Below are 25,757 nucleotides of genomic sequence, written 5' to 3'. Positions count from 1 at the left end.
ATTTTAAAATTTCAATTTCAATTAATTTATTAACCATACAGTCTTGAACAGAAAAATGGAAACCAGTAGTCAAGATAATGGTAGTAACCCCACAAACTTTCTCTATTATATACAGATTGTTTTTAATGCAGTTAACTCCCATCCTTAAGAAATCAACTGTTTGAGAAGCACTACTCTGCTACAAAGAACATCAAACTCTTGAGACAACACACAGATTTGCCTTCTTGTTTCTTCTTGGTAGTTCCTGCCTAACTATAGATCAACTTCTTATACATCATCTTTTTCCACTGGAAATCGTGCCTACCTCCTATGAGGTGTGGAAATGGCCAAGCCAGAAAGAACTGTATACTTGACCCCTCAGACCCTCAACAGTACCTCAACGTCATCTGCCTCGAAGACTGGTAAATCTGGTCATAATACAGAAAATTCACAACTCGAGGAATAAAGGAGTTCTTCTTGCCACACAGAGAAGGCTCTGTGAATGTTAATATCAGCATTAATTCCCTCTATGACCTGAGGCAAATCACTTAATTGCTAGCTGTCTTCCTTTTCTGGTCCAAGGCTAATATTAACATACTTCTCTAGGTCCTTGTGAGGCATAATATATAGAATTGATTGCAAAGGCATCTTCAGAATATGAGACACTGTGGAGACATTTGATGTGCTCTGAATTCCCCTTGTTGCCTCCAGAGCCCCTCCTAGAGACGAATGTCTGGCCAGAGAGAGAAATGGCTGAGGCAAAAGGCGCTTCTTTCAGGCAGAGATGTCTGTTCCTGAATTCCCAATTAGACAGAGTCATTTTCTATGTTGTGTATTATATCTGGGCTGCTGGATACACTGATCTTCCTCCCTTTTGGGGGTATTTTTCTGGTTTCTATCTCAACCACTTAGCAAAGGAGATTAAATTCAAATTAGTCCTTTTTTGCCTGGTATAGGATCTCTAGGAAAAAGTTAGATTGGAGAGCTGGGTATAAATAATACCGATGCTTTGGGTTTAGAGTTAGAGTAATGACATATTTGTTCAGCATTTAACTGTTTGAAAAGTACTTTCACAGCACATGTAATCTTATTTGAGCCTTACTTCCCATAACTCTGTAAGAAGGGCATCATGCTAACTTACAGAAGAGGAGACCGAGGTCAAAAAGATTCAGTATGTTGCCAAAGTCACCACTCTTGAGAAATGACAAAGACAAACCCAGATTTTCTGATTCTGCACAGAGTAATTCTAGGCTGCTTCTGTGTTACTTGCAGAGATAGATTACACCCAGCTGTAAACCATGTTCAGATGGAATCAAGATAGGGTAGGAAAGGGGGGAATTGATTGAAGAAGCTAGCAGAAGAAACTTATCAGTCGAAGCCAAATTCAAGATTCTTTTGCTTAGGAAGTAAAAGGACCCAACTGTTCCTTTAAGATTAATTTTAGCATTCTAATGAATTAAAATTAATTCAGATAATTAATCAGTTATCTCCACCAGAGCATTCAGCCAGAATGGGAGGGGGAGATATTTTTAATTCCCTGTAAAAATGATGACTTGATTTCTTAATGATGGTATTAGCCGATGGCTCAACTCCATCTCTCCCCCAAAAAATGATAGGAACAAGGAGAGTTGATTTTCATTCATTCCTTATGCATTCATTTACTACCATTTGTCAAGAAGTTTTAGTCTAACGGGTGGAGGGAGGGGGAGAACAGATAAATAAACAGACGATTATAATACGGTAAGTGCTAGAATATAACAAAGGATGGTACCACACCTTGAAGGGAGAGTCAAGAAAATTTTTGAAAGGGGTAGCCTTAAGGTGAATTAAACCAGCACTTAATCTCATAAAGTAAGAGTTGGGTCAGCGGTGGGGAAATGGAGTTCTGGCTCTTAGAGCAGAAGCTCAAGTAGCTCTTCATGGTGAGAGGATGCAGAAGCGGGTAGGAGGTGGAGGGAGTTGGGCTAGAGAGACAAGGAAGGGTTAGACCTTGTAAGACCTGCTGTGGCCTGCGAAGAAATTGTAACTTTGTTCTTAATGCTGTTGGAGCTGCCGATGAATCTGACCAAATTGGAAAGGTCTGTGGGGCAGATGGGACCCTGCTGCGTCTGTTGGCTGACTCAGAAACGTTCAAGGAGGTTGTTAGTGAAATTCAAGCAAAAGACAACCAGGTAAGGAGAAGTTATGGTCTTTGCGGCGTCTCATTTAGCTCATCCCTGGGCAAATCAGAAGCTAGAACTCAGGTTTCCTAATTCCTAGGCTGGCATTTTTTCTCCCGTCTCACAATGCCTTCCCGTCTCTCTGGCATTTTCTTTCTTTAGAGAATTCTATTCCTTTTGGAATGTATGCTAAGATGCTAGAAAAAATTTTAAGTTAGTATCATTCTCTACTAAAACCAAATATTTATTAAAGTGATGTTAACATTTAGACGCTTCTCACCAGCGGTTCCATCGTGTGATCTTATTTGAGTTGCTTCTGAGAATGCTACAGCTATTTTTACCTCTATGGTTAAAAATAAAGATGCCCTAAATTTCTCTAGCTAAATACTTTAAACTTCAAGCTTTGACTTTTCTTTATATTGCAGTTTGGAGAATAAAGCGAAGCAGTTTTATTTTATTCTTTAGCATCAAAAGATAACGGTCCATTGTTAATGAGAATTGTAGAGCCAGTTGAGCTGCAGTGATAAGTTCAGAGCATAAAAGATCATATATCAACATGACCTCACTCACCTTCTCTGTACTAAATGACAAACTGCTAGAAATAGCCTTTGGATCAGGTCACGGACACACTAAAATACTTACCCTTCACCACAGAACTCTATTGAACCCTATCTATCATTTACCACCTTCACTCACAGAAGCCTGCTTCAATGCTAAACAGAATTTCAAACAAAAAATAAAAGAGAGATAAGTTCCTTCAAATAGTTCAACGTCTGATTTTAGTTAGCATCTCTTTGCACTTTTGAAATAATGTGGGGAAAGATCACAGCTAGTTACACTATGCTTTTTGCATTTGTTGAGGGATTGTGATAGAAGGGAAAGAATAGGGTTTCAGAGCCAGTGGGTCTCAGCCTGGTGTCTATGCCCTGCCCCCCTTCCATAAGAGGTTAGTATCATATCACTGATTTAAGGATAGGACAGATGCATGACATTACTCTTTTCTTAACAGCAGAACTACCCGGATAATAGAAACTTGGTTAAACTTTTTAAGAGAATAGTGTGATTCAACCAAGGGGTACTAGGACTGCCAGCTCCATGTCATAAATACTTAGGGCACACATTTCATCCCCATCTTCAAATAAATCCTCTTATTCCATGTTCTGCATATGTCTATAAGAGACTTTTCCAGTTTACTTAGAAAATCAGGATTTCAAATAAATTATCTTCAAGGAAATGAATACACTCTTCAACCACCATCAACCACTCTAACACTCATGTGTTATTTTCATGTATTTTTCATGTAAGAGAGATGTTCAGGAAGGCATAAAATTAAATGTATCCTCATATAGGTTGTTGAACTTCATAGCGTGTTGATGGGTAATTATTGAGATTTTGCGTTGAATGTAGCATTTGTGCATTTGACTTTGGGATAGGCACTGTGGCTAAATCATATAGCCACACCATGCTGAATCATATAGACGCCATCCTCACATTTATAAAGCTTACAAGCAAAGATGATTTTCTGAATGAATGAGTGAATGGCCTTTCCCTTCGCATAACCTTTTAACATGAAAATAGTATATTTTCCTATAACTGAGTTTAAATTACAACAAAACAACTGGTCAATAGAATTTTTTTAAAAACCTATCTGTTGTAGTTTTAACTTCAGCTTTTTCTTGAAAGTTTTTTGTCATCTCCTTAATAATATTTATCACTTAATTTATATATTATACTGTGATTAATTTAGTCGAGAAAAAGAAAAGTCAAAGCATGAATATTGTGCCAATCTGAAAAACACATGTATAATAACAAAATAGACCTATTACCTGCACATAATAAGATTTTAAAGGAGCAGTTTTCTAAGTGGGAAAATGTGTGACTTTATATAATTCCAAATGACATATTATAGCCTCACAGCATTCCTGTTTTTGCAGCCCGTGCTGTGCCAGATCCCTTTCTTATGGAGTCCCATTGGATCTTCAACAGCTAAGCCTTTGAATGGTCTCATTAGATCTTCAACAGCTAAGCCTCTGTTGAAAAGCTCTTAAGAGTTTATGCCATTTTTATCAAGGAAACTTCAGTAACATTCTTTTCTGTAAGTTAGAAATAGGAATGATTATTCCCCTGCTCATGGCTAACACTTAAAAGTAACAGTATGATGGATAGGATAGAATGTGGAGGTGTTGGTAGGCACAGAGGGAAAGAAAGCCCCAGTAAGGTCAGAAATATTCCTGACTCCATTGAAAATCCATCAATGAGTCAAACTATTCGTAGAGAACCTGCTACATACTTGGTGCTGTAGTGATTTAAAGAACTATAAATGTTTTCCACCACCAAGATTATGCCATTCTAATCTGAGAAACCAAACCAATGCATAAGCAACAAATGCAGAGACAGCTAGATCCCATCACTGCAAAGGCAGAACAAAAATTAAAACACGAGTGCTCTCAATTAGATATAAGCTGTTCATTTGAGATGCTTATTACCGTCATTAGTCCTGTCACAAAACCAACATAGAAACAAGACAAGGATGGGTGCTGCAGCTGCCCAGCCTGATTTCTAATGATGTCAACCCTGGCCAGAACTGATGGGAGTTGCAGGAATGCTATGTGCATACTACTTCCAGGGACCAATAAATGATCACATGAAGAAAATTTTGACTTGCCCAAATCTTGCTTCAACCAAGTTAAGTCTGGAGTGGAATTTAGTACATACGAGTTAGTCACAAAAATTCATTGAAAGAATATATTCCATGCATGCATTCTTATGGGGACACACAGGCAGTAAGTGAATAAAGGAGTGAATGAATGAATGAGAGTTTGGGTACTGATGTATGTGACGAAGACAGGTGTTTTTTTACAAGTAATGTAACAGAACAACTTGAGGTTTGTTTGGATAGGGTCAATGAAGCCTTCTGAAAAGAGGCGACATTTGAATTGAGACATCAATGAGAAGAAGAAGGCAGCCATCCAATGAAGTGGGGGAAGATCATCCCAAGCAGAAGGAGCAGCAAGCGCAAAGCCCCTGAGGAGGGAACAAGCCTGTTTAGTTTGAGGGACAGAGGAAGAAGAGAGAAGGTCAGCATGACTGGAGTAAATGAAGGGAAGTGTAGAAGATGAGATAGAAAAGTAGACAGGCGTCCAATTATCTAGATATTTTGTAGCCCCTGGTAGAATTCGGATTTTTTGCTAGTTGCACTGGAGAGACTTTTGAAGATTATAAGTGAGGAAGCAGTTAAATCTCATCTTCACCTTGGAAAAAATCACTAAGTCGTGGAAAGTGAAGACAAGGAGATTATTACTTCCATCCAGGTGAGAGGTGAAGGGGAACTAGACTAAGCTGTAGCAATAGAGATGACAGCAGTCACTGGACTCGGGACAGACAGGAATTACTTCATCATTTGGATGTGGCAGGTGAGGGAACAAGTGGAATGAAGACTTCGACATGTTTTGCCTGAGCTACTGAGTAAATGTTACTGTCATTAGGGAGGCTCCCGAGAAGTCAAGAGGGATGGGATCCAGGATTCAATGGAAGAGACTGGCTTTTGCTTGACTCGTGGACAGTTCACCCACTACCACATGTGGAAGACAGAATGCATATGTAGCAAGCGCAGCAGACTAGGGAAATGGTGGGAAGACGCTGTATTTCCCAACTGTTTGTTTTTTCTATGAAGAAACAAGCACAAGCTGAGAGTAAATTAAGGAAAGGCAGCATTGGAGATCTGAGGAAAGAAAAGGTGTGAAATAATCATCTTGGAGAGGGACAAGGTGAATTTATAGAAAAGTGTAATAAGATTGTGTGGAAATGTTGAGAGGTCAATTTTGGTATGTAGTCGTACTTGAAGCGAGGCCAGTTAGCGTGGTTCTGTGAGGTTTCAATGATCAGCTCTGTGGGTGCTGGCACAAAGTAGATAGTTGGGTTTAACCATGGGTGTTAGTTTGCTATTGCTGCTATAACACACCACAAACTGAGAGGCTTTAAACAACATGACGTTATCACAATGCTGGAGATCAGAATTCAAAAATGGGTCTTACTGAGCTAAATTCAAGATGTCAGCAGGGCTGCATTTCTTCTGGAGACTCTAGGAGAGGGTCCATTTTTGGCTTTTTCCAGCTTCTAGAGCGCATTTCTTGGCTCATTGCTCACCTTGATCTTCAAGCCAGCGAAAGCTGGTCAAGTCCTTCTCATGCTGCCAACCCTCTGCTTCTCCCACTTCTGCCTCCAGTGTGATTACCCGGGGTCCACCTGGATAATGCAGGCTAATCTCCCCATCAGAAAGTCTGCTAATTAGCAACATTATTTCCATCTGCAACTTTAATTCTCCTTCACCGCATAACCTAACATACTCACACTTTCAGGGATTGGGTTGTGGACATCTTTGGGGAGCCATTATTCTGCCTAACATGGTTATCAATCTGCTCCAGCTGCCATAACAAAATACCATAGACCGGGTGGTTTAAACAGAAGAAATTTATTTTCTCACAGTTCTAGATGCTGGAAGTCCAAGATCATAGTGCCAGCATGGCGGTTTCTGGTGAGAACTCTCTTCCTAGCTTGCAGTTGGCAGCCTTCTCTCTGTGTGTTCACATGGCAGGTTGAGAAAGGAAGAGAGAGCACCTGGCATCTCTTCTTCTAAGGACACTAGTTCTGTGGCTTAGGGCCCCATCTTTATGACCTAGTTTAACCTTAATTGCCTACTTATAGCCCTATCTCCAACTACAGTCACATTAGGGGTTAGGGCTTCAGCTTGTGAACTTGGAGGGGACACAGTTCAGTCCATAGCATGCACCATGGTTGGAGTTTTGCCAGGTGAAATATGATGAAGAGAAGGAAGGGGCCTGAGAAACTTAAGAGTGTTTTAAGGAATGGTTATAGAGCCGAACCATAGACTCCAAGCTGGGAGGGAGAATGAGGGTATGAGAAGGATGGTTAGAAGGGGGCCAACTAGTAATATCCAGGAGCGATGGCTCTCAGTGAGGTCAGGACTTTGCTGGAGTGGGAGGACTGGAGTCAGTAAGCTGGAAGAATAGGAGGTGATGGTCAGAGGGCAGGAGATTTGTAAGTGGGATTTCAGAGGCTTGGGGTTATTGGAAACGGCAAGGTTTATGAGTTTTGAAACTGAAGGACCCAAAGAAACTAATAACAAGTCGTTTTCCTCTAAAATAAGTCAGGTTCCTAGTATTGGCCTCCAGGAGATAGTAAGCTTCCAGAGTGCTTATTTTTTTTAAAGAATAAGTGCAGTTTACCCATTTTGAAAAGTAAACCCAGTTTCACATTGTGTCCCTGTGGTCCTGTCTGGAGGAAGCCCCTCCTCCAGCCTCCGCTGGGTGGGGATGGGGAGAGCAGAGCGTAGAGAGGGATTTCTGTTACCCAGAGAAGCAGAGGCCAGAAAACTGATGCAGAAGTCATGCTCTGTGTGAGGAAGAAAGCCATTCTATTTAGGGACTAGTAAATGGCGTAGGAAATTATGTGTAACTGCTTCCACTAAAGAGTGGCAGAGTTATTTGGGATGCCTTTCTATGGCACCCAGGGAACATTTTGTATCTAATTTTCTAAGGATGTTTCTATTTTGAACTTAAAACTGTTTCATGCTTTATTTTGCAATACAAATATGGGTCATTTCATTGCAATGTTCATTGAAAGATTTCTCTCTAGTGTACTATGCCCAAGAAGCATAGAATTAGTTCTGCTCTATCGAGACCCGTTCAAAGTTGTCTGAGAAGTGCAGAGTTTCTGTGTCGCATTATTAAAATATCGTTATTTTCTTCCAGGTTCATGCATATAGTTTTTTTCCAGAGCAGTACAAAATGACAGCTTACTAAAAACAAAAGGCCAGATCTGTATGTTTTTTATAATTTGGGGGCGAATATGCATTGGATGAGAAATCTACTGAATAGAATTAGAGAATAAGTAGAATGGTACATTATGTATTCTGAGGTCAAAATTAATTAAATGTAATTATTGCAACAATATTATTGGAAAATAAGGATTTGCCTTATGCCTTTTGAGGAGAATTTAGAAAGAAACGTTTGGCTGTTTTAACGCATTAGAAACTAGTGCATTATACTTCTTTTAAATATGTTACAAAAATAACAGACGCCACTATATTATGGAATATGCAAATACAAGTTGCGGTTTTAAAAAATTCATATGATTACTTCCATGATACTTCTAATAGCCTCACGTCTCATCCCACATCATGCCCTTTGTCCATACTCTCATCTCTATCCTTCCTTCTCTCTTTCAACTTTTTAGTTTTCTAAACATCCTGTGAAGCCCAGCTTTTCCTCAGAGACTTCGGTGACTTCTTTCGGTGTGTAAGACCCACGCACTGTTCATCTCTGACTTCCTTTTGGCCTGGGCTTAGTACCACTGTTCTCAAGCCAAATGGTCTCTATTGAATAGTTTTAACATTTATAAGGACAAATTAAACCACATCCCGACAGAACCAGTCTGGTCCTGGGCACAGAGTCATGCCCCAAAACATGTTTTATTTATTGACTTAATGTATTCATTAATCATCATCATTGATGCTTGCTTCAACTCCCCACTCCACCTCAGCCCACTCCAGCCACTAACTTGAGATTTGTTTAGTGATGGCACTAGTGACAGTGGCAGGGAAATAAAACAATGTATAGACTCTAGGCCACACTTATATATTTCATAAACAATTTTAATTACTTTTGGAAAGATTAATTCAAGGTAGACTAAGGGAAAAACAATCCAACTCTCTAATAAGTACTTATCTAGCAAGAGGTCATCCAGAAAGGTGAGTATTCTTATGTGTATGTGAGAGTACGTAAATGGCATCACTCTAGTGCACCATTTCTGTGTCCCTGCCCTCAAGAAGCTTACAATAATACTGGTTTGAGGAATGACATAGCATGTAGAGGACATTTTTGCTTATGCTTTCTACAGTTCCTACTAAAACATAAGCTCCATGAGGCCAAAGACCACATCTGTATTGTTCATTGTTGTAGCCTTAATAACTAACACAATACCTGCATATAGTAGTCACTAAATAAAATTAAATTAATGCAAAATTGCTCAGTAATGTAGAGGTGACTTGGGGTGAGGGGAAGGGCAGTCAGTCCTTTCTAAGGCAGCAAAGGTCACACCCACTACTGTAACCCACTGGATTGTCTAAAGCTTTGAATGAACAGCAGCCATGGACGTCATCCTCCGAGAGAGGGAGCAGTGAGCGTCCAGGGACATCCAGTCAAACCAGGAAGCAAGAGCAGGCTGAGGAGGGAGGGGAGAGTGCTGTGCTACCGCCGGGCAGTTGGTGCTCATGAGAACCAGGTCTCAGTTAAGGCTGCCTGGGATTTTTACAAGGGAGGTTTGTTTATCCCTGGCCCCACTGGACAGGCAGGTGGAGATGAGCTTCCTCAGTCGAAACTGGCTCCGGAACTGGAATCAGAGTGGATCTATAGGTAGAGCCTCTAGAGGATTTCACTCTGAGTAAGACGAGGGGCCCTTAATGGTCAACAATTTTGTCTCTTGGTGTGAAAAAATAACACATGCATCTAATAGATGCAAGGGTTATTTCTATTAGGAGAGAGGTAAAGGAATGCTGCATACGTTTTAACAGCTTTATTGAGGTATGATTGAAATACAATAAACTGCACATATTTTAAGTGTACTCTTTGGTAAGTTTCAACATTACCTGTGAAACCATTACCATGATCAAAATAGTGAACATATCCATTAGCCCCCAAAAAATGTCCTCATACTTCTTTGTAGTCCTTCTGTGCCAGTTATTGATTTATTGCCTCTCAGCTCCAAATGCGTCCTTTTTGCCTGCTCCATGAAAATAGATCTGGGCTATTTAAATATTTTTCCTTTGCAGCTGGCGCTATGTTAAGCTTTGTCAGCAGAGGGCGCTGGAGAGATATCACAGGAGAAAAGAGTTTGCTTCCGGGTTCTGTTCTGTGCCCTGGGTAGGCTCCTGCAGAATGTGCTGCTTCTCCTCTCCCGGGCCAAGCCCCTGCTGTTCTGGAAGCTTCCCACAGTACTCCCTGGGGCATTTTCATGGCTGAATACCCCCAGTGAGACACTTCTTGTGATCAGCTCCCCCCCACACCCTGGAGGATAGAGCACCAGTACTGCATCACAGCAACTTCCTATGTTATCCAGGAAGCCAAAGCTGCACCCTCCCCAACAAGGTCTGTATCTCAACCTTGGGAGGAGGGGAGGTGACAGTGGGGCTTTACCTCAGATGCTCTATCAGCATTCAGAACGATAGCTGCTCATTATATCTGCTATTCCTATAGAGTTCTCTTTACCTCTTACTAGCTAATCCCTGGTTACTCCCATCTCTTGGTATAGTTAGTAATTCTGTATATTAAACTTTCTCTGTTTGAATTACCGCGTTGTTTCCCTCTCCTGATTGGACCCAGTCTACCTACATATCTATCTATCTGTCTATCTATCTATCCCCTCCTATATATCTATATACCCTCCTAACCATCCCTTTTGCTACTCCTCTCTCCCCTCCAGGGACACTGACCTGCTTTATGTCACTATAGATTAGAATGCATTTTTTTAGAATTTTATATAGATGGAACCCCAAGGTTTCTTCCATAAATTTTAAATTTTATAATTTTGTACATTAGGTCTATGATCCATTTGAGTTAATATTTGTATATGGTGCAAAATATGGATCCAAGTTATTTTTTGCATGTAAATATCCAGTTGTTCTATCACCGCTTCTTGACAAGATGATCATTTCTCCACTAAATTGCCTTTGTACCTTTGTCAAAAAGCAGTTGTCCATATATATGTGGATTTATTTCTGGACTCTCTTCTGTTCCACTGATCCATTTGCCCATCCTTATGCCAATGCCACACTGTATTAGTTAATATAGCTTTATAATAAGTCTTGAAATCAGATAGTATTAGTCCTCCAACTTTGTTCTGATTTTTCAAATTTGCTTCCGCTATTGTAGGTCCTATGAATTTCCATGTGAATTTTAGAATGCCCTTGGTAATTTCTACAAAAAAAATACTGTGATTTTTATTGGGATTACACTGAATTTATAAATCAACTTAAAGAGAATTGGCAGCTTGACAATATTGGATTTTCCAACACATGAGCAAGGTATATCTCTCCATTTATTATTGGGTCTTCTTTAATTTCTCTCAGCAATGTTTTGTAATTTTTGGTGTACAGGTCTGCATATCTTTTATCAAATTTATTTCCTAAATATTCCATGTTTATGCATTGTAATGGCATTGAATTTCATATTGATCATTGCTAGTACATAGAAATACAAGGGATTTTTATATATTGAACTTGTATTCTGCAACTTCACTATATTCACTTATTATGGTAGCATTTTTATAGATTCCAGCAGTCTTTCTCCATAGATAACCATGTCACCTACAAATAAAGACAATTTACCTCTACTTTCCCCATCTGTTTTTTCTTTTACTTGCCTTACTGGAATGGCTAGAACTTCCAATACAATGATGAATGGAAGAGGTGAGAACAGACACCCTTGTCTTGTTCTTGATTTTAGGAGCAAAGCATTAAACCTTTCATCATTAACTTTGATATTAGCTGTAGGTTTTCATACGTGAACTTTATCAGGTTGAGAAAATTCCCTTCAATTCCTTATTTGCCTAGAGTTTTCATCAGGAATGGGTGTTGGATTCTGTCAAATGTTTTTATAGCATCTATTGAGGTGAGCGTATGCTTTTTCTTTTTTGGTCTGTTACTGTGGTAAGTTACATTATTTGAGTGTCAAATGTTTAAGCCAATATTTCATTCTTGGGATAAACCCCACTTGGTCATGATGTATTTCTTTTTAATGTTTTTCTGTTTTTCTTCTCAAAAAGACAGAAACTGAAACTCATGGGAAGAAAAAAAACAGCCAGCAAAATTTGGTGTTTCCTTCTTAATTACTTGATTTTAGTCAGTTATTTGGCATTGGGGAAGCCTATAACCTATATTTACTCCTCATTACTTAATGTAATTTCTAACACAAATCTTTTTGTGCAATTTCTGAGTTGTATTTCATGGAATTATTTTTAATATGCCATCTGCTGGTCTTCTAATTTTAGCACCAGAGGCTAAGCAACAGACACTAAGATTTGGTAAATACGTAACAACTTTATAGAATTTATGTCTTACTTGGTAACTTTTCTCTAACAGAAATAGTGTTCAAGTAGTTTTTTCTCACTAATTATTTTCTAGGGATAAGATGATCGTATACTTTCTCAGAGGCTTGTTCTTCATCTTCCACTTTTACATTGTACCTGATATTTCATAATTACCATGAACAAGTGAATTCATGTACAAGCTTTAACTGTATTCAGGTATAAGCTTCAACTATAAACCAGCAAGGAATTTTTGTCAAAAGGGAAGTTTCGACCCCATCCTAAACATTCTCCCGTACTATCTGGACACCCCTTCTGGGCAGTCATTTTACCTATAGTGCTCACAAATCAGGGCATCATTTGTATTTACTGCATAAAAGAAGTAGTTATAGATAATATGTTAAAAAGTATGGATATGTTTCCATTATATGTAGTTTTTACTCTGTGTTGTTATTTATAGAAAAATAAAAATAGAACATATTATGAGTGGAGAAGGTTGTCTTTCATGTAAGTCTTTTTTGTTTATCCAATTCAAAGAACATTTATGGAATACCAGCTCTATGCAGGGTTTGTGTGTGTGTGTGTGTGTGTGTGTATGTGGAGAGATTGGCCTTGAGCTAACCTGTTGGCCCTGTTGCCAATCCTCCTCTTTTTTTTTTTTCTTCCCAAATCCCCAGTACATATTTGTACGTCTTAGTTGTCAGTCATTCTAGCTCTTCTGCGCAGGACGCCGCCACAGCATGGCTCAATGAGCGGTGCTTAGGTCCACGCCCAGGATCCGAACTGGCGAAGCCTGGGTCACTGAAGCGGAGTGTGGGAACTTAACCGCTTAACTACGAGGCCAGCCCCCTACATGGGGTTCTTTTGTTAATAGTATTTCTTAATTTGTTATCCCTCTCCTAAACGATGGTATTTTATCATTTCACTCAATAGGGCTATTTTAACAGAGAGATGGCTACTCTTAGATTAGTCACATGATGGATGATAATGTAATTTATTTCATTCAAGTAGGGACAGTTCTTGCATTTCTGGGAATCCCATTATCCTTAAAACTTTGCCCTATTTTCTTCTTCTTTTCATGAAATTACCTCCTTAACTTAATTACAAGTGTAGTGTTTTCCCACAGGCAATATAATATCTACTTACCCTAAACACCCCAAAGTCAAAAAAGCTAGTGTTAAGTAAAATTGATTTGTTCAGTTCAAATTGAAAACAACATTACCACTTACTGGTTAATCAATGTAAATTTTGCTAATACCATAAGGAGCTGAGTCCACTTGTAAAAGAACATGTGTGTGACCTATTTCATGAATCTGCATCTTCTCTGCAATGTTCATTTGATTTTTGCTAAGGTAGTTTTGTGAGACAAAAAAGAATATTTTCTTAAAATATTCTAATAGTGTTACATGAGATGTGTCCAGATAAGGAAGGAGATCTTGCAGTATTGTATAGAAACATTTATTGACATAGACAACTGCCGGGGCTGTTTATGAATTTAAAATCTGATCAGCTAGTTATTGCAGCAAATTTAGAGCGTGTTCATCCTAAGGAAAATCAGGACAATAGTGACCAAAAGAACAAGGAGTCCGCACTTTTCACCAAATTTAATTCTTGAAAATTGTTTCTAAGCTGATAACAGTATTTCTCCACAGAGAGAAAATGTTATTGTGGTGACATTCCCAGATCAAATGAATATAAATACAAAATATAATCACTATTATGTCACAATAGCAAAGATACAACAAATAGGAAGTTTGGTCAGCTAAAATAGTAAAATTATGCTACCCTTTGGATAAAACAAAACAGACCAATTACTAATCCCTTAAGGAGGTCAAAGGTCATCCCTCTCAATGCCAAGTAATATCACTCTTCTGTGTGGTAACCTAAAGTAACATACGAGCTAACACATGCTCTAGTTAAACGGTTACTAAAATGTCTTTGGCTTAGAATTTAGGAGGATTTTTGAGGGATTACGTGGCTTTTGCAACTCTCCCAAAGCTATCCACAGACATGGAATTGCTGCCGTCTTTTTCCTAATGTATTTTTCCCTCTACTGAGCACAAGTTTTCACTCAGTTATTCTGTTGACCTTAAAATCTCCTCCACATAATGTAGCCACTGTTGACAGCCAGGAGAGTAGTTCACACTTCACGGGGACCCATAAAAAAAATCACCAGATCATTAGCGCAAACTTTTGTTTCTTTTTCTCTGGAGCTTTGAAAATGCTCTTAGGAATTGGGAAGATGATAGGTATCCCAGAACACAAGTACTTGCTCCACAATCTGTCAGTGTTTTAAGTGAATGGATAAAGTGTGGCAAAAAGTGAGGTTTTAATTAAGACTGAATACCCTTAATCCTTGGGTAACTTGGACCAAAAGTATTCTCCTTTTCCTTTGCGTTCGGTTCCACGTACTAGTTCTTCAAAACCTTCTGAGGAAGGGTAAAAAAGTCAGGTCGGCCTTTGGGGAAGCTACATTAAGTTTTCAAGACTAGCACCTGCATATTTCATGCGTAACAGATAGCTGAACAAAATCAAGTAAAGTGCTAGAGTAACCAGCTCTGTCCAAGTGGTGCCGAGAGTGGCTGTTGAGATGAGGTTAAGTGTAGGATTCTGCGGGGTCCAAGAGAGTCTAGGAAACTAGGACCAGTCCTGGAAAACCCCAAAACTGAACAGATTTGGAGAAAATGCAAAGAGTAAAATGGCTATGGGAGACCTAGACTCAAGGTACCAAGCACCATTACTTTAAACACTGACTCATGCTCAGAAAAGGAGATAATGAGTGTGGGTTTGTTACTCTGCAGACATAACTTTAATCTATAAGTAGTCAACAGAGGTGAAAGGCAAGGAGGGTCTGTCTGTCTGGAAATCTGAATGCACACAGTTGCCTAGCTGTTAGTATGTTTTCCAAATACACCACACAAACTGGTTATCAGAAGAACTTTTATCCAAGCTCTGTCACTTGCTTGTCATAGGATTCTTAAAACTTATAGAAATCTCTATGGTTTAAACATTGTTAAAATGCAAGTCAACAGCTTCTCCCCTTTGGGCCTCGGGGATTGTTTTAAGTATCAAGAGGTATACAGTAGGTAGGCGTGCTTTGGAAATTAGAGCACCAGATAAGATGTTAACAACACAGTCAGTCAGCAAGTAATGAATGCATACTACATTTTCCCCAGTCGGCTAGGTACTGTGGCGCTGTGGCTCTCAAACATGAGCCATTTGCAGTCAGTTTTCATGAGCTTTTCCATATCCTTCTATACTGTTATTTACTTAATATTTTTTCTGCAAATTGACTCACTTTTTTTTCTTTTGTGCCTATTGAAGTCTCATCCTAAAAAGTAATATAGATCTTCCTTGAATTACGGTGGGGTTATATCTGGATAAATCCACCATAAGTCGAAAATGCATGTAATACACCTCACCTTCCAAACATCATAGCTTAGCCAGCCTACCTTAGATGTGCTCATTACATTAGCCTACAGCAGGGCAAAATCATCTAACACCGAGCCTATTTTATAATAAAGCGTTAACTATCCGATGTAATTTATTGAATACTGTACTGAAAGTGAGAAACGGAATTTTGAATTTTGATCCTTTTCTGGGCTTGTGGTATGCAGTATGATACTCTCGTGATGCTGGGCAGTGGCAGCTCCCAGTCAGCCACGCGATCGGGAGGGTAAACAACCAAGACCCTTACAACCATTCTGCACCTGTCCAACCATTCTAAGTACGGTTTCTGCTGAATGTGTACTGCTTTTGTACTGTCATAAATTCAAAAAACTGCAAGTCGAAACCTTGTAAGTTGGGGACTGTCAGTTTTCATAAAATCAGAGTTTGGTGTATTTCTTATGTAATTGCAATAAATAAGAAAAATAAATTCATACTTATTAAAATGTTTAAAGATCTCTATATCATCCTTTAGTAAACAGTGCTAGAGAAGAAACCCTTAAAATTCAGGCAAGCTGAGACTAAAGAGTAAGAAATGGAAGCCATCAAAGACTGTGGCAATTGTCATTTGATCCTTTTTCAGATACAATTGCTCTCCTCCTAAGAAGGGCAGTATTGATTTTTTACTTAAGGTGAGTTGGAATTTTATTTTGAAATGTCTTTACCATAAATAAAGTCATCTGGAAATGTGAAGTCCCCAGAAAATTTTTATTTGGGGTTTTAAAAATCTGTGTTGGTCCAGCAACTTCTGTTCACCAGAGCAAGGGCACCCTGGCACATTCTGCAGTTCAGGAGCACGGGCTTCTCTGAAATGCATGTTTAAGAAGTCGTATTTTAAACTTCTTATAATATCCCTTGCTGTAGCTCAACATGTTAGCATTATGATGTAATTTTAATGATAGACTTTGAAATAAGGTTATATCGTGTGACATTTTGGCACAAACATTCAATCCAATAAAGTGAGCATTCTAGAAGAAGAAACAAAGACCATGTAAATCTGTTCAGGCCAAGGCGCCTACTGCTTGCTTCCTAGGGTATAATTACCGCGATCAAGGCTGATTATCACCTTCCAGGTTACCCAGGTCTGCACCCTCCTCCATCACTGCGGAGTCTTCCCAGGCACCTAATGCATATCGGCCTCATGATGGTCACGTCCCATTTCAGCGCTGACTGCACAGGTTCCAGAACCAGCTTATGTTCCGGGGATGCCAAAGTCCTGAGGTAGGATGGACTATGTGCAAGTATTTCTAAGCCAGGAGTTCAATAACAGACACCAGAATGGTTAGGCAGTAGAGGAAATGCTACAGTAAACACAGTTTTCTTTGCTGAAGATGTTTGTGGAGCCTTTGATATGCCCATAGGCACTGTAAATCGCCAAGAGAGGGACTCCGTAGGCACCATTTCTCAAACTGATTTCACCACATAGTGCTTTTTTAGGGAGTATCTGGGGAGACTCGTGTCCCAGGGGAGCACTGCTCTAAAAAAGATGTCATTGCTGTTTGGGGATAGTATAAATGTAATGCAATATAATGTAGGAGGTTGGTTACCTTTCCATATGTGTTTAAAACATGTTACTTTTGTGCTTTGTAATTGCCCTAGATAAATATGTTGTAAACCTTTGTAAGTCTCTGCTTATTCAGCTTAATAACCTCTTTGTGGCTTCTGAATAATGTAAGAATTTGATTCATTATTTAGGAATCTGAGTAGCTGCAGTAATGAGGTAGATAGTACATTTTATGGAGACTGCCAGTACTGCAGAGGTTGCCCATCTCACATGGCATCAGACCTAACTGAATTTTCATGATTGCTTAAAAAAGAAAGAAAGAAAAAGAATTCACTTTCAAAAGTTAGAGAAAACACTTCGCCAATTGCTCGTGACCCTGGATGTGACTTTTAGTTTATGGAAAGGCAGATTAATTATTTTCAATCGAAATGCTGTGACTCCTAGCTAGCACTTTAATTTTAAGCAAATCTCATTCTCCATCTTGTCTGTGAGACCCTACCTACAAAGCGATCAGGCTTGTAATGACTGTCTGGCATGGTGTCAACTTTAGAAGCCATATACTATATATGTTTTGGAACTAAATATTTCTTCTTCCCATTGACTCTTGACCCCCTTGGAACAACCGTCGCCTCCTTCAAACGCTTTCACTAAGTAAAAAGTCGATTGGCCGTAAGTGGTGATGAAGAAAATGTCATGTGATTAATGCTACAGTTTAGGCTGTTGCGATTAGTCACAGGAAAAACAGTTAAACTTCCTCCACAAGAAACACAGTACGTTAACGGCAAATGGCCTGCCTGAAGCCCAATAGGAAGAAAGAGTTGGGCAGTGTTAAAAGCTGCCTATTGATTTGTGCCCCAACTGAAAGCCATGCGCTGATGTAAATGAAAATGTGTCAAGAGTTGATATCGATTTTTTTTAAATCAGACCATCTCTGGGGAAATAGTGCTAGCCATACTACTGCTCTTGTCTATGAGTGAAATAAGGTTCCTTTCCACAAGACTACACATGTCCAGGCATCAAATTTTCCTCTTTCACTGAGAGATGGTAGGATGCTAGTGCAATCCGAGTGTCTAATCTCTGCTTGGAGAAAATGGCCCTATAGAGTCCCTATATCCAGGAATAAAACGAAAAAGAGAATAGAAGGTTTGTTTAAGAGGGACAGGTATGTGGGAAAGGATGTGCATTCATGCACAACTACTTACCAATTGGCCTGTTTGTATAATGCTCATAACACACACATATGCTTAAGCTAGGAATTTTCACCCCGTCTGTCCCAAAATAAATCATTTCAGGAGGATGTTTATTTTTAGAAAATTCTATTCAAAGATAATCATAATATAGGATAGAAAATGAAATAGGATAGGAACTGTAAAGTTGGGGACTTACTTCTCCTTCAGCCTGTAGGAAAACTAGCCACACTTTTCCCCCTTAGGAATAATTTCCTGAGCTGTGCTTTATTCATAGACAGTGGCGCTTGTAAATATTGACGAATAATATAAGAAAAGGCCAAGAGTTGTAATAATCATGAAGCTTTGGGTCAAATCTGTGGAGGTTTCAGCTGCCTCCGGAAGACTGTACTTCGTGATTCAGCTGGGGTAAGGCGTGGACTCTAATATTGGGCAATTAGAAAGGAAAATTAGTATGGAAGAGGGGAGAGGTCACCGCCGGCCAATATATGTGGATTATTTGGAATGAACTATTGGGATTAGAGAAAACCCTAATAAACTGATAAGGGAAAGGGTCATTCCCTCCACAGTAGCGTCGAGAGCTCAATCCACTTAGTTTGATTCATCGGCCTTAGGCTCAGACACAGGATGAAAACTCTGCGTTGCACATTGATTAACTTTTTGTTGATTACTGAATGCCCTTTGAGATATTCTAGATTTTATGCTCTGTATATTTTGCCCTCGAGATTAAAGGAAAACCAATGATCTGAAATAGGTCTTAAGGAAATGGGAATTATGATGATGAGATAATTCTTTACTGAATGTCCTGCATTAAAATTTAAGAATGTGTAGCAAAAACTTTCAGAAGACAGTTAATTACTTTGCTAATAACTGGGACACATGCGGTAGCAAATGAGCTAAATAGATGGAACTTTTCAGTCTATGGCCACTGTCTTACAGCAGTTACAAATTGTAGCTCTTAAAACAGGTGTAGTTGCTGGGCCTGTAGTTTGACTGACAAGCTAAGGCTCCTGGCTGATCCTCCAGTGTTTCCCTGAGGAGGCGCCCAGAGCAGCCCTTCCTGTAGCTGGGAAACCGCTGCAGACCCAGAATATTTGCCTGTGGTGGTTCAGGCCCAGCTCTTGGCTGTGCTGCCTCCTGCCATTCCTTGTGTTGCCGTCCTGTATTGTTATCTAACTTTGGATATATGTATTCTAAGTATCTCCAACAGGATAGTAAGCTCAGTAAAGGCAGAGTCCAGGCATTACAGTTCATTGTGCTGCCAGCAACACATAACTTCATACCTGCTCAAGGAAAAAAATCTACAAATCTACGTACACACATCTACATACACACACATGGATATAGGCGTATGTTTATTTATTTAAATACATATGTACATATTTAAATGCAAGATGAGCTAGCCATCCCTGTGACATTAAATTACTTAAGCCACTTTTCACACTGAAATCAGAAAAATTCACAGCAATGGCCTTATACAGTTATTCATTCTAGGATAAGGTCAAATCAACTCAGAAAATATTCAGAATGAAAAATACTTCCCCTTTCTTCTCATAGTTTATACAGCTGCTTAATACACACATGCATTAAGTGATTCCTAGCTGCCTTTCTCTGATGCCCAGGCATATAAGTATCATCTTCAAATATATGTACTTGAGACACTGAGATAAAATGATCTGAGAGTCACCATAAAGTCCAGAAACATAGATAATACTAATTTATCATCTATACATAATATAATATCAATAAATATTCATCGCATGTTGGCCTATGTTTCCAGATTTAGTGGCCACCCAGTATTTTTCAGTATATTGTCTAAAGGTATGCATTTAACAAACTAATTAATCTTTTGATTTTGACTTGAGTTACCAAGTTGAAGATTCTTGTTTGGTTGGTTTTTAAGTTTTAAGTAAAAGGAAGCAAAAATTTTAGCAAAAGAATTGTCAAAGCCCAAAACTCCCATGTTAAGCAAAAGATCATGATAACTTTATTTTGCTACCTTAAGTGTTGTAGGATGCTCCTTACTTGCTTAGTCAAGAGTCTGAGTTAGAAAGCGTATGTTAATATTCCATTCCTCTCCTTTCCTTTCAGCGGTTGTCTGTGCTTTTTCAAGTACTAGGGAAAGAGGCAGACCAATCAATCTCTGTACACAAGTCGTGCCTTCGTCTTTTGTTTGTAGGAAAGAAATAGAGGGAAAAAATACACGTATATAAACCTAAACATAAGAATGAATTATTTGCCAGCCCACCAAATTTTGTCATTGTTCTTTTTTGGCCCACTGGGGATAGAGTTAGTTAAAATTCTATATTTGAAATTTTAGTGGTGAATTAAAAGGCTGAGATGGGAAACCAGAAAAGAATGAAATGTATATTATTCTCTGATAAACAGAAAAAGAATATATTTATGTATAGAGAGAGAGGTATTTATTTCATATCAATAAATAATGATCCTTTGATATGATGGAACAATTCAGATGGTAAAAATTTTCCTCTTTTTGCTTTGTATTACTCAGGAAGAAAAGTAATCAAGAAACTAGATGAAGTTCTTTTTTTCTCCTTTTATTACAGCAAAGAAATTGAGTTCAGTGAAGCACATTATGCCTTTCTCTATCAGGTGCATATTTACATTTGCATTGCTAAATTATTTACCATAAATACATTTTTAACTCTAGCCAACCTTAAAATAATAAAGTTCCATTTTCAGGCTTTATAACATGCAAATGTTAGTGTTACTAAGGAATACTTTAAATTACAGAGTATTTTTATTCGTTATTCTATTACTCCTGCCGTGATAGGTTTCCCAACAATTGTGGAATATTAGGGAGCCCCCTAGTGGCACCTGTATTCCTAGTAAATTTCCACACTAAATAATAAAGTTAGTTCTTTCTTTTCCTTACTAACTGCTTGGACCAGTTTTAGTACATAAACATATTTTGCTGACATTTTTCCAAGTTTTTAAACCCAAGTGGACCTCCCTTCACAGCCTACATAAGTTGTGTAAGTTTCTGGCATCAAAAATGTAATAATAATAATTATCATCTGCAGTTGTTCAAATAGCCAATTGCTAAAATGTCTTTTCATTCTTATCTTGTGACCTTCCCAGTCATCTCAGAAACTGTTTGGAGAGTCACCTTGAAAAACATCTTCATGAGAAACAAAATTAATACATTAAATTTTTAAAACATGCATCTACCCAAATAGATGTTAGTTTTAATATTATTGTAGTACAGTGGCATATCTTTACTATACTGTCATCTAACCAAAGGAAAAGATATACGAAACAACTAAACTGCATTATCATTGGGGCAGCCAGATAACATGTTTAGAACTTTGTAATGTGATAGTTATGAAGATTTAACGATGGGCTGAAGAGATGTCCACTTGGATCAAGTGAGCAGTTTGTGATGGTTCTGACGCTTTTCCAACCAGGTTCCCACAAAGCCTCTATTCTGGCCTGGAATGATCCTCCTTAATAGGCAGGTGAAAGCTCCACGGAATCTTAAAGGGTGAAGTGAAGTCAGTGTAAGAAATGATGGAGGAGAGCATTCCTCACAGTGAGAACAACTTCAAAAGAAATATTGAGATGAGAATAGCATGAATTTGCCTTGTAGATTATACCGTGAGTCGTCAGTATCACTGAAACACAGGGTGAGAGGTGGGAGCATAGCAGACGTGTCCAGAGGTGTAGCAGGGCCAGCCAGACTGGGGAAGGTTCTGGGGCTACACTAAGGGGTTTGAATTTATCCTGAACATAAGAGGAAAACGTTGTGAGATAGTCAGATCTGTGTCTTAGGAAATTATTCTGGGGACCAAGCAGAGGATAAATTGAGGGGGAATAAGATCCAAGTCAGAGTGAATAGCTGGTCCAGGCAAGAAATGGCGAGAGCTGATCGACCAAGTTGTAAAAGTTCCTCAGCAGAAAAATGAGGCCATTTCTGGACCACTGATGCCCTGGGCAACAGCGGGATTACCTTCCTGCCTCAGCTCAGCACCCCATCAATTTTGTCTTCTTTGGTTATTTACCCCTCGCCCTCAGCAATCCTACTGCCTCTCTCCTTCCCTCTGAGTGTGAGCATCTCATAGCCTTCCACTCTCAAGAAAAAATGGGTTGTGTAGTTTGAATTTCACTTCTTTGGAGGGTATGAAGCATGGGAAAGAAGAACTGAGTAAGCGGTGGATCATGGAAGTACAGAAGGGTTAGATGGTAGATGTTGGGCATAAGGGATGCGATGAAGCCCAGAATGACTCTAGGCCTCTGGCATAGTGACTGGGAAGATGGAAGCATGAATCACTGGTTTATAGAGTCAATAAAAGAGAAGTGGGGAAAGTGACCTATATTAGTTTTCTAGGCTATGTAGCAAATTCCTACGAACTTAGCAGCTTAAAGCAACATGCACTTATTATCTCATCATTCCTTTGGGTCAGGAGCCCCAGCATGGCTTAGCCGGGTTCTCTGCTTCAGAGTCCTACAAGACTGTAATCACGGTGTTTGGCTGGAGCTTGGTTCTCCTCTGAGGGCTCAACTAGGGAAGGATGTGATTCCTTGCTCATGTGGTTGTTGACAGCATTCAATTTCCTGCAGCTGGGAGTTCATGGCAGCACCCCTCCTCAAAGCTAGCAATAGAGACTCTAGAGCAAGCCTGCTAGCAAGACAGAGTCTTCATAACGTAACAGAATCACAAGAATGTTATCCTACTGCTTTTGCTATGTTCTAGAGGTTAGAAGCAAGTCATAGGTCCCACCCCTACTCAAGGAGAAAGGCTTCTACAAGGACATGAATATCAGGAGCCAGGGAGACACCCTAATCTTCCTCTTTTTGCTTGACAAAGATTGGCCCTGAGCTAATATCTGTGCCAATCTTCCTCTATTTTGTATGCAGGACACCACCACAGCTTGGCTTGATGAGCAGTGTGTAGGTCTGCGCCCAGAATCCAAACCCATGAACCCCAGGGACCACCGAAGCAGAGCGCATGAACTTAACCACTGTGCCACCAGGCCAGCCCTTCATGAGCCTTTTTATAAAGTTTAAAATACGAAACTTATAGGTGTCTACTTCCAACTGTCAACTCAAGGAAATTCTATTGCACTATTATTTGGACCATTATTACACTAGTTTAGGATTATTGGAATGAGAATAGATGTCCTGAAAATATCTGCCATAGAGAGAGAGAACACAACCTGCCTACCCTGGGGCAAGCTGTTACTGCTTTGTGTCAGGATAAATCAGCATCAGCCCCCTGCCTGGTGTCCTTATTCTAATATTTCCTTTCTTCTCTGTCAGTGCTATTCAGCTTTGAGCAAGCAGTTTCTTTTTTCAGTCATTTATGCTGCTGCTCTGCTTCCTACATTACCATCTATACACACCCATGACTGGCTTTTTAGAAGATCTATTATCTAATGTATCTACTATTCAATCTTACTTCCATTCTTTAGTACAAAGCATCTTTTCCCCCTCTAAATAATTCCCTCCTGGTCCCTACAGAAGGCAAGCTTCTTTCTATTTCCTTATCTCTGCTCATATTGCACCCTCAGCTTGGATTCTCCATGCCCTTGTCATCACCCATGCCCTAAGTCACAATGAACAGATATTGCAGGACAGGGAGCCCAGGTAAAGAACGAGGGGAAAGCCAGATGTATATAATGGAAAAGGAGAAAGATGAAATGAACTCATAAGAGAGCTCAGAAGGTAGCAGACAAGGCAGAGCCAGAAGGTTGGAAGAAGGAGGGCATAATGAGCAGTGATGTTATCACATCCTGGAAGTCAAAACCAGTCCCCAGAGCCAAGCTAGATTGATTAGCCTGGACAAGTGTAAATACCAAGTATTGAGACAAGTAGAGAGGGATGGGCAGAAAGCATCCGAGAGAAGAAAATCCCAGAGGGCAAGAGAGGTCACATGTGAGGATTTTCTCAGGCTGTATAGGGATGGGCAAGCAAAGGGGTAGGCATGTGCATATTCACCTGCTGGATCAGAAGACAGTTTGATAAGAGAGGCATCCTTCTGCCTGAGACCCAGTTCTCCCTGGACCTGGTGTACTTCCTCTCCAGGCAGCTAGATGCATGTGGAGTACCATGGTCTTGAAAGCCAGTCAGTCTTGGGTTCAAATTCCTCTTCCACCATTTAGTAGCAGCGTGAGCTTGGGTTAGTTATTGAACTTCCTCAAGCCTTAGTCCACTTATCTGTAAAATGCAGGTAATCATACCGCATCGTATCTGAGATCTGCATGACTTTCTCTAAGCTCTTGTGATCTGCAGAGGCTGCCTTATACTTTGTAGTGCCACTTTTCACAGAATGTTCTGGGGATTGTAAAGCTTCAGGTTGTTTAAGCTAATTTCCCCAATGATATGATGAACTCCTTGAGGATAAGGCTTCCTGCTGCTGAGCTCATCCTGAAGACTCAGCCAGCACTTGCTCTTACAATGCATTTCAAGGCCCTGTTTCATTCATTCATTCAACAAGCATTTGTTGAGCATCTACTATGTGTGATGCACTGAGGATGTAACAACAAAGAATAAAAGCTTGGCTTCCTGGAGCTAGACGTGGATTATACCACTAAAGTAAGAGCATGATGAATCTTAAAAATGGAAGGACCTAAGAGATTATGTAGCCCCGCTCTCTAATTTTACAAAGATGTGATTGAGGATCAAAGAGATGGCACTGGCTTTTAATTTCTTCTTCACTCACCATTTATTTGCCTATTAAATCATTTTAATTTTGAAAAAAAGAGAAAAGTCTAGGATGTTTTTAACCGAGCAAGAGTTTAGAAGTAGGGGGGCCGGCCCCGTGGCCAAGTGGTTAAGTTTGCATGCTCTGCTGCAGGCGGCCCAGTGTTTTGTGGGTTCGAATCCTGGGCGCAGACATGGTACCACTCATCAAGCTACGCTGAGGTGGCATCCCACATGCCACAACTAGAAGGACCCACAACTAAGAATATACAACTATGTACCAGGGGGCTTTGGGGAGAAAAAGGAAAAAAAAACTTAATTAAAAAAAAAAAGTTTGGAAGTGAATTATTTTGCCATCTGCCATGTCACTGAAACTGAGCCCTCTGCTCTCAGACGACGTTGCCAGCAAATGTTCATAGCATAACCTCCTGCAAGTCTTTACCAGAAACTGACAGGAGTTCTCTCTGTCTGCTGTGCTCTGGCCTCATTGCTTCTTCCCCAGCATGAAAAAACAAAAAAAATCCATCATAGAAAGAAACAGAGATAATTCAGGAAAAATACCAAGATGTTTTCTACTCTTTGCTGGGAAAGGCCAACATGATGGCTTCCTCCGATGGTCATTCCAGTCTATTGCTTAGTACGTTTGAAAAGACATGTCTAAGCATTTATATAGAGAGGTGCATCTGAATCAATAACATGGGACTGGCTTCTGAAGCC

The 25,757-nt window shown here is 39.6% G+C and overlaps 1 protein-coding gene across 11 annotated transcripts in view; it reads left to right on the top strand.

Moving 5' to 3' along the window:
- HS3ST5 (heparan sulfate-glucosamine 3-sulfotransferase 5) overlaps positions 1-25,757 on the top strand; it is a 262,876-nt gene that overhangs the window by 207,464 nt on the left and 29,655 nt on the right. Inside the window, exon 1 of one of the 11 annotated variants that reach the window (XM_008535915.2) lies at positions 16,196-16,907. The exons of the other annotated variants lie outside the window; for them this stretch is intronic. The gene's annotated coding sequence lies outside the window, so the exon portion shown is untranslated. Of the gene's footprint in view, positions 1-16,195; positions 16,908-25,757 lie in introns of those variants that run through there. 11 annotated transcript variants of the gene reach the window in all.

This window comes from Equus przewalskii, chromosome 9 (genome assembly GCF_037783145.1).
Source record: "Equus przewalskii isolate Varuska chromosome 9, EquPr2, whole genome shotgun sequence".
Classification (NCBI taxonomy): domain Eukaryota; kingdom Metazoa; phylum Chordata; class Mammalia; order Perissodactyla; family Equidae; genus Equus; species Equus przewalskii.
Note: the sequence above shows the minus strand (reverse complement) of the source record. Positions and strands in the feature narration are given on the sequence as shown.